The sequence below is a fragment of the Haliotis asinina genome, chromosome 4, assembly GCF_037392515.1.
Source record: "Haliotis asinina isolate JCU_RB_2024 chromosome 4, JCU_Hal_asi_v2, whole genome shotgun sequence".
Classification (NCBI taxonomy): Eukaryota; Metazoa; Mollusca; class Gastropoda; order Lepetellida; family Haliotidae; genus Haliotis; species Haliotis asinina.
In genome coordinates, this window is record NC_090283.1 from 52,648,956 (window position 1) to 52,663,179 (window position 14,224).

Here is a 14,224-nt window from a genome sequence, read left to right on the forward strand (position 1 = left end):
CTACCATGACACACATTGCTGTCACTCTCTCATTACTGTAGTAACTGTATTATAGAGACTACATAACCAATAATCCTAAAGACAATCAATCCCAGCGGCAGCACTAACACAAAAGTCGATACATTGGTCTAGCCAGTTTGACACTGCGGAACTGTCATTTGTTATCGTATGACAGCTCAGCAAACATTTATGACCCTCCTGTCTGTATGTATGTTTGTCTGTCTGTATATCGATCATCCATCAGTGTATCCATCCATCCATCCATCCATCCTTCGTTTTTCTCAGTTTAGCGTTTGTGAACGCACACACGCGTGTGTGTTTGTGTGTGTGTGATTGTGTGAGAGAGAGAGAGTGAGAGAGAGAGAAAGAGAGAGAGAGGAGGGAAATCTGTGCTTGTAGATTTTCGTGTCTGTGATTGTCGTCTTTATGTCTTGTGTGTCTTCATCCCGCCGGGGTGGTGGGGTAACTTAGTGGTTAAAGTGTTTGCTTGTCACTCCAAGGACCCGGGTTCTATTCCCTACATGAGCACAATGTGTGAAATCCTTTTCTCGTGTCCGTGATATTGTTTAACTATTGCTTAAAGCAGAGTAAAACTAAACTCACTCACTTCGTCCCGTATGTGCCAATATTCTCAAGAAATCCATGAAATTAACTCTTATCACGCCATTCTGTTTCGTACTTACTCCAAATTAGCGTCACCGTTTTTATTTCCTATAAATACTACTTTTCGCACCCACAGAAGTGACGGGTGGAGGTTGCAGGACGTGGAGAATCCCATCAGGAAACGACAGCTAAAATCGACGCTACCTTAACATGAAACGGCTTAAAATCCTTTCTCCTGTTAGACGTGCAACGTCACCCTTGCATGACTTTCGAGAAGTCGTGTTATTGCGTATAAAGAAAACATGAGAAGATACAAAGTCTGCCACAAAGAAAAAGAATGTGGCAATTATCTTCCACTGAGTGCCCTGCTGCAACGTAATCCTGTTACGAGGTCTTGATGGACGTCACTGCCGTAGCCACAAGTGTAAGTTTTCAAATGTAACCAATCTTCCTGTAATGCAACTATTTTGATTTTTTTCAAGTCAGTGAAAATTTGAGTCGAAAAACAGAAAGAAACTTGAACCTTTCTAAAGAGCCCTGTCAAGCGCTACTGATGTCTGTGGCGCACGCTACCACTGGCGTCAACGTCGATGCGCGTGTGGCGGCATCCGGGAACGCTTGATGTATTAGAGACGTTTTTTAAAGACTTCAGAACCAACGTATATTTACATACTTTGTACCTAAAATGAGTTTCTTGAATACACGTAAATGTACTTTATCCATTTGTCTTCTTTAACAAAAAAAATTCGCTGATGGGTGAATGAGTTATATTTTACTGCCTTATGTACAATAGGTCCTCAGAGACACTGTCAGTGGATTAGCAGATTGAGCAGAACAGGGCCGGTTTTGAGCATGCACGGGCGAATATATATCTTAACCTTCAAGATACCCTAAAGCTAGTGAATTCGGATGAATCTATACATGTCCCCCAGTGCTAACGACTTAGTGACGTATTAATCCCTCCTTAGTAACGATATGCATCATAGATATATCGAACTATGCATGTTGATTGTTTGGGGTAATTTCTGAGTCTGAACCTGACAATCCAGTGATCAATATCATGAGCATCGATCTACGCCTTTGGGAACCGATGACAAGCCAGCAATGTGAGCCAAGCCATCGATAGTTGCTATTAATGGTGTGCCTAAGTTGTAGTGGTAGTGGTCAAGTGGTGGTAGTAATGGTTATAGTAGTGGCAGCATCAATGGTAGTAGTAGTACCAGTAGCAGTAACTGCAGCAAAATTATTATTATTATTATTATTATTAGTAGCTATGATAGTGATAGTGGTAGTAGCGGTAGTAGTACTAGCAGTAGTAGTAGCGGTGGTAGTAGTAGCAGCAATAGAAGCACCAGTAGTAGTATTTGTAGTAGGAGTGGTAGTGGTAGTTTTAGCAGCAGCAGAAGCACCAGTAGTAGTATTTCTAGTGGTAGTAGTAGTGGTAGTGGTGGTAGTAGTAGCAGCAGAAGCAGTAGTAGTAGTAGTAGTAGTAGTAGTAGTAGTAGTAGTAGTAGTAGTAGTAGTAGTAGTAGTAGTAGTAGTAGTAGTAGTAGTAGTAGTAGTAGTTTCACTGTTGTCAAGGTTGTGAACGTAACAGATCTGTGTGCAATCATCAGTAACACATTCACTCCAGTCATAAGCGCGGTTACATGAGGCACACACATACGCGTGTTACATGAGGCACACACATACGCGTGTTACATCAACTGGAATAGTCGACCGTTAGGTGCACTTATGTCACGTTGTGTCTGTCACGTCGGCGTTCGATATTGCCGCAGAAAACGAAATTACATTTTTATTGGTTAAGAAGGGGAAATGAGCCCGTTGTAGGCTGCTAGACTCATGTCTGCCCGCTGTGCTGTTAACTGTATACAGTAATTGCTGGCTCCACAGTCTGCTCGTACTGATCAGCTCAGATACATGTCTGGTAACCACTGAGGCTTCTTTAAGATTTCCAATTTGTTCCATCAGAGTGTTACCTCAGTTCAGTTCCTTTGTGTCATAAACCACCTTGGTGGTACAAGAGCATATGTTGTAAACATATGTACAAATACAAATTTAAATTCAAGTTGGTATAAAACAACATATTAACATATGTTTCTGACAAGACATGACAAATGTAGGATATATCAACAATGTTTCGAGATGTTCTTGCAGGGTAATAATTTTACAGATAATTACTAGTATTTACTTTGTTTCTTTGACGCGTTCTCTCGTCCCATAGTAATTGTTACTGGTTCTAAATTTCAATAATAACAACGAAATACCACTGCTCTGCTACATGTTATTGCCGCTATCCCCATTGCCATGGTGTACAGTTTCTCTGCTGGTACTGTTAATTGGTACCCTGATACTCTCCTTGCTGCTTGGGGGCATGGGGTAGCCTAATGGTTAAAGTGTTTGCTCATCAAGCGGGTTCTATACCCCACATGCGTACAATGTGTGAAGCCCATTTCTGACGTTCCCTGTCGTGATATTGCTGTGATATTGCTAAAAGAGGCTTAAAACCATACTCACTTTGGTTGTTTGGGGAGTGAGTGAGTTGAGTTTTACGCCGCACTCAGCAATGTTCCAGCTATATAGCAGCGGTCTGTAAATAATCGAGTCGTGATAAACAAGATGAGCAGTTGGGAACCGATGACATGTGTCAACTAAGTCAACGAGTCTAACCACCCGATCCCGTTAGTCGCCTCTTACGACAAGCACAGTCGCCTTTTAAGGCAAGCATGGGTTGCCGAAGGCCTATTCTACCCCATGACCTTCCAGGGTCGTGGCTGTTTGGAGTACTGACTACGGAGGGTCACTCGTAGCGACTCTATGGTGAGTTAATGGGGTCTGGCCGAAGATAACCGTGTTATTTCGTGACGAGATACAGTCAGATGTCCTAAACTCAGAAACAGTGATCCAATGTAGGGAAGAAATGCAGTTATCTGGACGCCTTTCGCCATTTTCGTCTCATTCTGGTATGGGATGATCACGAAAGAACCCGTCCCATGTTCTGGAAATGACTCAGAATGGCTATAAGTAATGTCAAGTTAGATCGTCTGCTAGAAAGTGCTGATACTGAATTCCTAATCTTGCCTGATTACATTGCAGGTAATACATGCTTGAACGTTTAAACCACAATATGGGCAACATATTATGTTTTTGGTTACGTGGGTTAGCTCCTAATTTACAAGAACAACAAAGTGGATGTTGAATATAGATGTTGTCAACCAAGAAAGTAAAAAGCCCAAACGCAGCCAGCGTGGTGTCATAAAACTAGTGTTGGGCATTTTTGTAATTTCTGAAAGAGGAGCATGTGTGTCTATGAATATGTCTTCTATACTAGGCATATAAATTAACTGTGCATACCAAAACTTAAAATCTGAATTTATCCAACTAGTGTAGACACATAATGACATATATACAACATGCATGCACGTGCTACGTCCTGTGACGTCAGTGGTTTTGTCCTTGAGACGTTTTCGGGTAACAGAAACAGAGAAAATGAATGCCACACAATACTGTCACTTTGGAAAGCTCAACCCCTGCCCTTGCGATCTTTAAAAAAACAAACGGCTATTGAAACGCATAGCATGTCAAGGTTAACGTCTCCACAGCGTCATGAGGCCATGAGGCCATGAGGCCAAGACAAGTGGCTGCATATTTCCACTGCCACCAGGACACCATTTCTGCTCTGGTGAGACGCTACCAGAGCACAAATGACGTCATCGATCGGCCACGTTCTGGACGTCTCACGTGTAACAACGCCAAGGCAGGACAGATGGATATGGGTGACCCATCTTCGCCACAGGTTTCAGACTGCAGTGATGACTGCCCGGACCATCCCAGGACTTCGCCGTATTCACCCGAACACAACGACAACGTTTACGTCATCACGGGATCAGACCACGACGTCCTACCATATACCTATCCTGACACAAAGTCATCGACAAGCTGGCCGAGAAATGTTGTTTTTACAGATGAGTCCAGGTTTAACACTTCCCGTAGTGATGGACGTCAAGGTACCTACAGACGTGTGGGAGCGTCGTTCACAGGCTTGTGCCTTGGAGAGGAATTGCTCTGGTGGTGGTGATTGCGTGATGACTTGGGGTGGAATAATAGCACGCCAAAGAACTCCTTTGGTGATTGTTCAGGGCAACTTTACTGGTGTGGGATACAGGAATCAGATTCTTCGACCTGTTGCAATTCCTTTTCTGCAAAGTCATGGCTCTGGGTTAACGTTCCAACAGGACAATGCCCGCCCGGCAAGGGTTGCTATGGATTTCTTGCAACACCACAACGTTGACTTGGCCTGCAAATTCATCGGATCTCTCCCCTGATTGTGACATGGTCGTTTGACCCTTGTTCCGCTTGGGGACTCAAGACGTCAATGACATCCTAATTGACTTTTCAGCTGAAATTCTCCCGACTTGTTCTGGTCTCATGATCCCTCCATTAAAATTTATATGTACCTTTGACATTGTTATCGTACTTGTCAACTGGGATAATATTTTGACGATGCACAGTTTCTTTATGTGCCTAGTATATCTCATTTTTGAAATACGTGCAAATGTTTTTATTTTACCTTTTGATTATCTCTGTTTTCCCCCTCACAGATGGCCCAAACTAGGCCATTTGATAAGCAAAGATGAAACATAAATCCATATTTTAATGTTGCAATTGAACCATTAACATATGGGAACCTCCGACAAATTCGAAGGGTGCTACCTACGTGCGAATCGCTTTCATGGCCACATTAAACCACAGTGAGCTCCTTGTGAACAGGCTGGTACATACATGCTTGGTTCTTTAAGCACAAATCAGATACAGATTCTGTAATATAGCATGAGCTGATTTCATGTTTGAGAACTACGAAAAATCGGTGTGCATAAAAAATATAATTGCGCTTCGAATTTAAACGAACATCGCTAAAAATATCCATTGCCTAAAATGAAGACAACATTACATACTTACGAAATGTGTGTGTGGTGGGTGGGTGTGGATCCGAATTAACTTAAAATCCCACGTAGGTTTTTATAAACTAACTATATTTCTTTTCATTGCAAAATGTTCCCAAAGCAAGTCTGTATATCTTCTTTCCGCGGAGCACCGATTGCAGCAACGGTGACATTTCAATCTCCTCCGCACCATCGTATACCACCATCCTGTTCGCTTCACCATCCTTAATTGTCGTCGATATGAGGAATTAAAGTAGATCTGAGTCTCTGTAACATGATCAGTAATTAGAACAAGTGGGATTTCTTTGGAATTACGAGAGTTGGCGAGGCAATCGGACGCTGATCACCTGTCAGGTAGATGGGCGTTAATTGGCAGCGTCCTTTGATCAATTTGTTGGAAGGACGTACTTGAGAGATGCGGAGTTTCCGCAACCGTCTGAGTTTACGGAGAATCGAGAAGGGACGTAATCTTTCATTTTAAGGTCACAAAGGACGTACAATGTTAGGCGTTTAAGGTCGGTGTTCTCAGATGTCCCGTCGTTGAATATGATTTGCAATACAGCGCGGAGCATAAGGTTCTAAATCGCTTTGTGCGGACAAGAGAGGATGCTTATCGCCTCAAAGACATTCGGAATCTATTATAATTCACTTAATTAGTTACTCGTCGGTTGAAGACAATAGAACAAAAGAGGAACTGTCCCGTGTTCTGGAACTCTTGAAAGTTAATGCAAAAACGGTAAAGTATTGCAATTACATTCTCACGCTCAACACAATCAGGAAGATCATCGCCACAGGCGTAAAGAAAAGGTTAACTGTATAAGCCTCAAAAAAGAAAATATTTCGTAAATATCTGAAACTTTAAATTCAGCGTTACACACATACACATGTATACACACAGACACGCGCGTGTGTGTGTGTGCGCGCGTGCGTGTGTGTGTGTACATGTGTGTGTGTGTGTGTGTGTGTGTGTGTGTGTGTGTGTAACGATTGAATGCTTCGAATTAGATATGGTTGTAGTAGGAACATTTCTGGTTCGATACTACCTCTATTTAAATTCGAGATAAAAGTAGTTTCAGTGGAATCAGAAACATCTAGAGAGTGGTCGTTTGAGACAAAACATTTTTCTTTGATCTCTCATGTACACCTTTGACCAAAGACTAAATGGTACATTGAAACGTTACTTCCGGATGCGTTTTGTCAGAGATTTGATATATAAGTTCGAGATAAAGGTATTTTCGGGAATACCTTCAATAGGGGACACTACTTTTCGGGTTAAAAAATGGAATCCGTATATCCAATTTTCTGGATCAATTGGATCCCGATTTGGTGCCCGTCTCCCTTTCACCCGATGATACTGATAACCGAGATGTCAGTGGATGTCATTCTTTGACACAAAAAGTATATCGTAGAAGACATGAGCACGTGACTCGTTGCTTCCACTACCGCTCTCGACATGCCTGTGGCTATGACACCATGGTCAATCCACCGTACGACCCTGAATACGTCCAGGGCGTTATGGAAAATGACAGTTTTAAACTCCTTTCGAATAGGCCCAGATACAGCCTCATAGAATTCCAACCAACAACCTGATCTTCTCCTTTTTTACGTTTGAATGAATTTATGTAATTGTTTCTGTCCCATTTGACATCAGCCTGACTGGCAAGATTCAGGAAAAGCATGCTAAATATGCGGGCCTCGCCTTTGAAATGTACAGTGTTGTCCTCGGTGCCCTTCGTTTGGTCCTGCGAGTGTACTGATTCTCCACTGGCAGCACAGCCTTCCCGACACTCTGGGTAATGCAGAAAGCTGCCAGCCTTTACTTTCTTGTTGGGTTCGACTAGGCCGTGGTTCATGGGAGAAGTCCCATGTTGTCTAGGCTGTATGTTGATGGGGCAAGGGCCCTGAGCTGATGAAGACTCTTACCAGCCCGATTGTTCCATGGTCACCCGAACCCTCTCTGCTGCATTTTCAAATTAATCTGTAGGGATGCTTTGCATGGTGCGATACACGATTCATGTGATTTTATACTCGTAAAAAAGTAGTTCAATTGTACTTTCAATGTACGAAATGTACGAAACTGGGAGATATATGGGACTGAATCAGTGCTGATACAATATTAATGGATGTTTGAGAATATATCACCACATGTATTTCATTCAAAGCAAACCTCTTCGTTCAGTTATTCCCCATGTTAGGTAACTGGAGTATGACATGAAAATTTCAGGTTTACAGTTTTCAGTCAGTAGTGTGTGACTTGACCGTGGAAGCCCTGACCATCCACAGATGCAAGAAAATTATCGGAAAGAATTTTGTACGCGCCGATATGTCGTATGACCACCTGATCCCGTTAGTCGCTTCTTAAGACATGCATGGGTTACTGAAGACCACTATTTAACCCTCACAGGTCGTCTGAAATGTAACTTTCGAACCGAAGGAGTTGCAACACAGATGTTGTGTGTAAGTGTGAGATAAGGGTAGTTTCAGGAAGTGCGGGATAGCATCGAGACAAAAAGTTCCTTTATGATGATCACAACATTTTACCCCTTGACTCATGTCCAGATGGTACACTGAAATGTAACTTCCGAAAGAGATGTGTCAGAGATATTGCTGACTTAATACAAAAAAAATCTTAATTTTTTTTTAAAAAAAATCGAACATAAAACTCGTAGTGTGTAACGTGTATATATGTGCCACAGAAATGTGATTCCCCGTCATCGTTTTTGCATAGTGATCCATTGCGGTATCACATCTAGTAGAAGCATGGAGTTTAAGCAGCCTCGCGGGGATAAGGTGTTTCACTATAGTCCCACTGGTAATCCCTTCTACACCATTGGACTAAACGTATTTGAAAGTCTTGACAGACATATCACCGTGGAGGTTCTTACAATACATGCTTTTTTGATAGATGATGTTCATTTGCCCTTTCCGTTGAAACGCTTGGTTCTGTGTGATGCATAAGATCATACACTGTACAGATGGCCATAGCTAGAGATACTCGTATTCTGGTTTTCATGTTCGTTCGTCACCGTTTACTTACTGTGAAAATCAGGGTTAATTAATATTAATCTTCAGCAACCTATGCTTGTCGTAAGAGGCGACTAACGGAATCGGATGGCCTCACTTGGTTGACACATGTCATCGTATGATATTTTATGCACAGCCATGGATAGATATATTTAAAATTTTGCAAATTTGCAAATTTGTTCAAAACATGTAAGTGCGTGTATATTGCACCTATGTTTACCAATTGACTTTGTGTTTTAGAGATTTTCTGTGCAGATTCGAAACCTGGACTGGACACAACTATTAAATCTACCAGATATCTACATTACTCAGCGCAATTCTAAATATGGAATTTATTATGTGAAAGCACGTTGTTGTCATTTACTCTGTAATGATACAAACAACGTACATATTTCTAAACGACATCCAGCCAAGTTTGGACTACGCTTGTCGTGGATGCTACTACAAACACTGGTGCATGATTCCAAGGTTCGACCAGAAACGGTCACTCGGTCGCTTCAGAGTCGCGTTTGTTCAACAGTGTTCGAGCATCCATTGTAGGCACCCAATACCCACTCGTCATTGTTGTAGTCTTTGCGTTGGATTGTCTATGGCGTCATTCACAGGTCCCCCGCTGATATTGCTGGAATGTTGGTAAAAGCGCCGTACTCACTCACTCACTCACTCACTCACTCACTCAATGTATTGCATGTACGCCCTACCACAGAGGTACCCCACGTCCCCTTAAAGTTATAACAGATCTGTCCTTGGTCTGTGCGTACTTGTATGGATCTAACAATTCAAATCGTAGGCAGCACTGAGTCCCCTCAGAGAATCAACTTAAGAGACCTGCTCCAAGGGGCCTCACTGACACTTTGTACATGTACATATTTTCAAAGAACTGGTCCTGCAAATTCTCTAAGTCAATGATAGACTAAGAAAATATCTTGTTTCATGTAAGTGGTAGGCGAGATTGAGCATTTGTGTTTTTCGTCACGGAAAAGATGATTACATCACCCTTTGAGACTTCCCACCAATTTGGGAAAACCACACACTGGATTACAAAACTGAAATGTGATTTGTCTGAAGTGTTTTTTAGAATCGTTTGAAAACATCAAAGCACAAAGCAATCAGCGTAATCAACGTGATGCAGAATAGCCACAATACGACGGGATGGCACTACAATCTGACATTATCACATAGAGACTGGAAGCGCTGTCAGTTCTGTACGCTCAACAAAACATACTACATCGCAGTAACACTGTACACGAACGGGGAGATTTTGTATCTTTTGTAACTCGTAGCTTTTCTAACTGAAAACACTGACCGTCAATCAGAGTAAACTATTCTAACCTTGCAGTTTTCTTCTTCAAATTCCTTTTGTGAGAGTGGTTGTGCGTCCGGTTTCGACGCAGCTCTGATTAATACTTCAGTCACGTACTTTCAGGCTGTAATGTATTCATTTGTGTCCAGTGATGTCCAGTCGTCCATGTCCAGTACGTCGATGTGTACGACAGTCCCAAAGAACGGGGACATTTATAACCCACAGTACCGACAATGTAAGAATTCTGGACCGAAACAAATCTCCAGTTGTCAATGATCGTCATAATCGTCAGGAAGTCATGCCCAGCTTGTGATATGCCTTAAATCCTTTTGTAGAGTTACATCCCTTTGGCGTGTCAGAAGCCGGTGAAAGTGGGTTCGAATCTCAATAAAAGCAGCATTCCCATGCTCCCAGTTATCTCTACCCTCCGTATGTCAATACGTTACGTGCAATATATACCTTCACCACGTGTATGACCTTGAGATGGTTGAAATGGGGTTCAACGTCGTCCTTGAGACTATTTCAACCAGATGACGACGTGCATGCGTGTGTATATGTGCAGATGCTTGTGAGTGAGTTTATTATTATGTTATTAGTGATAATTACAGGTGAGTGAGTGAGTAAGTTTAGTTTTTCGCCACACTCAGCAATATTCCAGTTATATGGCGTCGGTCTGGAAATAATCGAGCCTAAACCAGACAAGCTAGTGATCAACAGCATCATCATCAATCTGCGCAACTGGGAACCGATGACGTGTCAACCAATACAGCGAGACTGACACTCCGATCCCGTTAGTCGCCTCTTAATACAAGCATATCCGTCTTTTATGGCAAGCATGGGTTGGTGAAGGCCTATTCTATCTCGGGACCTCCACGGGTCTTACCCTCATAGGTTTGCTAATAACACGAGTAGCGAATCTTTCTGTTTTAGAATAGATTATTTGCAGGACGCCCTGTTAAATATAGACTATCGCTGACTACATGCAGAAATAACGATTAAACTGGAATAATATCCTTGTACAATGTGACTAGCCCAGACCCATGTTGTTTTCATAGTGCTAACTCACTGAGATACCATGCTGCAGGTGAACATGAATAACCCACTCAGACACATTATACTGATTCCGAGCCGAACAGTCCTTGTTGTACCCATTACTGCCGAGCGCCCGCCAGGGACCAACAAATACCATATTTTAACGTCTCTTGGTATGACCCTGCCAGGGATCGAACCCGAATCCTTTCACTCGCTGGGCGTATGCTCTAACCACTACACCACGGAGGCGGTACAGCCCGGTCATTGAAACTCGTGGCATCGCCGTATGAGCTGTTATCGGTGCGACTGTGAAGACGTGGATTATTGTACGAATACAACCAGGGAGTTGTATTCCAAAACATGGAATTTTGATTCACCCATGTATTTGAATGTCGTAAATCTATGCTCATGATATCGGTCAATTGGTTACGTGGTCTAACAAAATTATTCACAGACGGGTACCACCTGTAATGTAACGAGGCTGAGTCTTATAATAATAATGACCCAGACTATGCCGTTATGCTTGTTTCAACTTTTGCCGGTCCCGACCCTTGAAGATTCCGGGGTAGAATAGATCTTGAGCAACCCATGTTTGTCGTAAGAGGCGACTAAGGGCATCCGGTGGTCACTAGCTGACTTGGTTGACACATGTCATCGCTTCCCAGCTGCGCAGATCGATGCTCATGTTGTTGATCACTGGATTGTCTGGTACAGACACGATTAATTCCAGACCGCCGCCATATAACTGGAATATTGCTGAGTGCGGCGTAGAACTAACCTCACTCACAAGCATCTGCACATACACACACGCATGCACGTCGTCGTCTGAGCGAAATGGTAGTTGCAGACGTTGAACCCCCATTTCAACCTTCCCTAGCTCATACACGTAGTGCATTGACGTACGGTGGTTAGAGATACCTACGAGTATGGGTATGATACTTTCCTTGAGATTCGAACCCACTTTCACTCACTCACTCACATCTGCCGGTCCGAAATGACCAGCTGACTTTTTTGCCTTCTTCAGAGCACCCAGTTGTATATAATCCGAAAAATATTCGCAGGACCGCCATAATCCAAGGGAGAAACCAACTATTGCACAACAGAAACAGCATACTAACGATGACACCGTTAATGACTAACGTTTGACGTTTCATATCTCCTTTGACACGGTTAACCTTTACCATGCACTGGTCAGCGGGAAGGTCATCAGACGGACCGGGAATAATGACCTTCATTACTGGTCAAATATTCACTTGGTGGAATCATTAGCCAAATTAAAAGACCTTCTGTGCAATTAGATTTATTCCTGTAGACATTCTAGGACGTACGGTGTTACGTGCCGGTATCGTGGGCGTTGTATGTAAACATCACGTTCTTCCTGTAAATCGGAACGTCGGCACGGGGACGACCTGATAGCGACAATGAAAATCAGGAGGTCACTGTATCCACTTGTCAGTTCATCACGGCTGCTGCTGACATGGATGATCAATAGATGCACAAGGCCTCTAAGAAAGTGGTAACATTTCACAAAATCTACGTTTTGTTTTGAGTTCAGTTCCATTAGTACTTATACCGCGGTATACCGGTATAACGCAATGCGGTTTTCAAACGATACGTATTGCAATATTATTTCTGAGAACCGGTATAAAGAACATATGAAGTTTGTTTATGATTTTCTTTATGTTTTGGATAAAATTTCATTCACAACAAAGTTTCCCTTCGTTATTCAATGACAAAACGGCATACTGTAATACTATGAATTGTATAAAAAACAAATAGAATGCCTGACCATGCAACGTAATTTTGACATTGCTGTTACAGAACTATAAGGTATATGTTTAGGGACCAATCTAGAAAACAGGATCGACTTGTACAAGTAGTTGTACTCAATGTCAAACACTTAACTTCCCAGTATATCGCAATACGTATCGCAATATGCATCGCAATGCGGCGAGTGCCGGAATCGCAATATAATGCCAATATATTTGCCAACGCACAGTCTTAATTAGAACCAACACTCCCAGAGTCAGGCATCTAAGCACTCGAAGTCACCCATTCAGAAGCGAAATACTAAACGAGACAGTGAGTACAGTAATGATAATAAAACAGTATCGCGGGTTCGAATCTCAGATTCTCCTCGGTTATCTTCTCTTGGTTCGTCAGCACCAGGATAACTCTCGGTGAACGTCTTAAATCAGAATCACCTTGTTCTCCTGGCCTTCTTCAAGCTGAAAAGCCGGGATAATGAGATGCTGCCAGCCTAGCATACAATTGTTAACTAACTATTCAGAGTTCCGTATTTTACCCTGAAAAGATTACAGTCCTTGGTAGTCGAACCCGCGTTCATTTGTTGTTGTTATTCTACTAACTGTTTGTTACGAGGGTGGAGTGCAGAGAAAGGAACAGCTAGGTGTTCAAGAAGCACAAAAACAAGTGCCGACAAAGGTTTTGATTCATTAACCTGTGCTCTGCTGTCTCCATGCTTTCTTCACACCTGGCAGTGCCTTTCTCTGCACTCCTCCGTCCTAACAAACAGTGATCTGTGGCAATATTTTTATGACAGTTTGTTCAATAACATTTTTATCTTTAAGACAAAAATCCTGCAAATGTGGTATGACGTTTAAATGATGATCAGTTTTCACTGAGTATTTTATGTTTATTAGTGTTCGAGTTAGATTGCAATTCACCGTTCCGCTACTGAGCCAAACGGACTAAGGACTCATTGACGTCGTCACCAGTTTATCCTCTCATCCACACAGTCACTGAAACACTCACAAACTCACTCACCCTTGACTCTATCACCATTCTTCTACCCACTCACTTGTTTGTTCATTCCGCCTTCCTCTCAGCAACTCTCTCTTCCAGTTACTCATACAATCACCCTTTCTCCCACGTACACACACAGCCACCTTCAACATTCAGGAATTGTCAGTTAAATCGACCTAAACATGATTATAAGTCATCCCTGGTATTCTTCTTTACGTTCTGTGTGTCGAGTATTTGTGTGAATAAACAAACAGTCTTATTGTACATTAGGGAATAGCAAGTCCCTTTCAGAACTAACACGTGCAAGTCCCCAAAGTAGCAAAACATCACGACTCAATTTACATCCCTGTGTACAGGAAAAGAAATACGCACCGTTCGCTTCATTTCCCTGTCACATAGGTCTAGATGGCTTGACATTTAATTTCTCCCTTGACATTCGGCATCATTCATAACGTATATGACCAATGTGAAAACATCTGCGTGTCATTATCGAACAGTCACGTAATATACGTCTCTTTGTTGAGATGAATTAGAGCTCAACCTGCCAAGACCC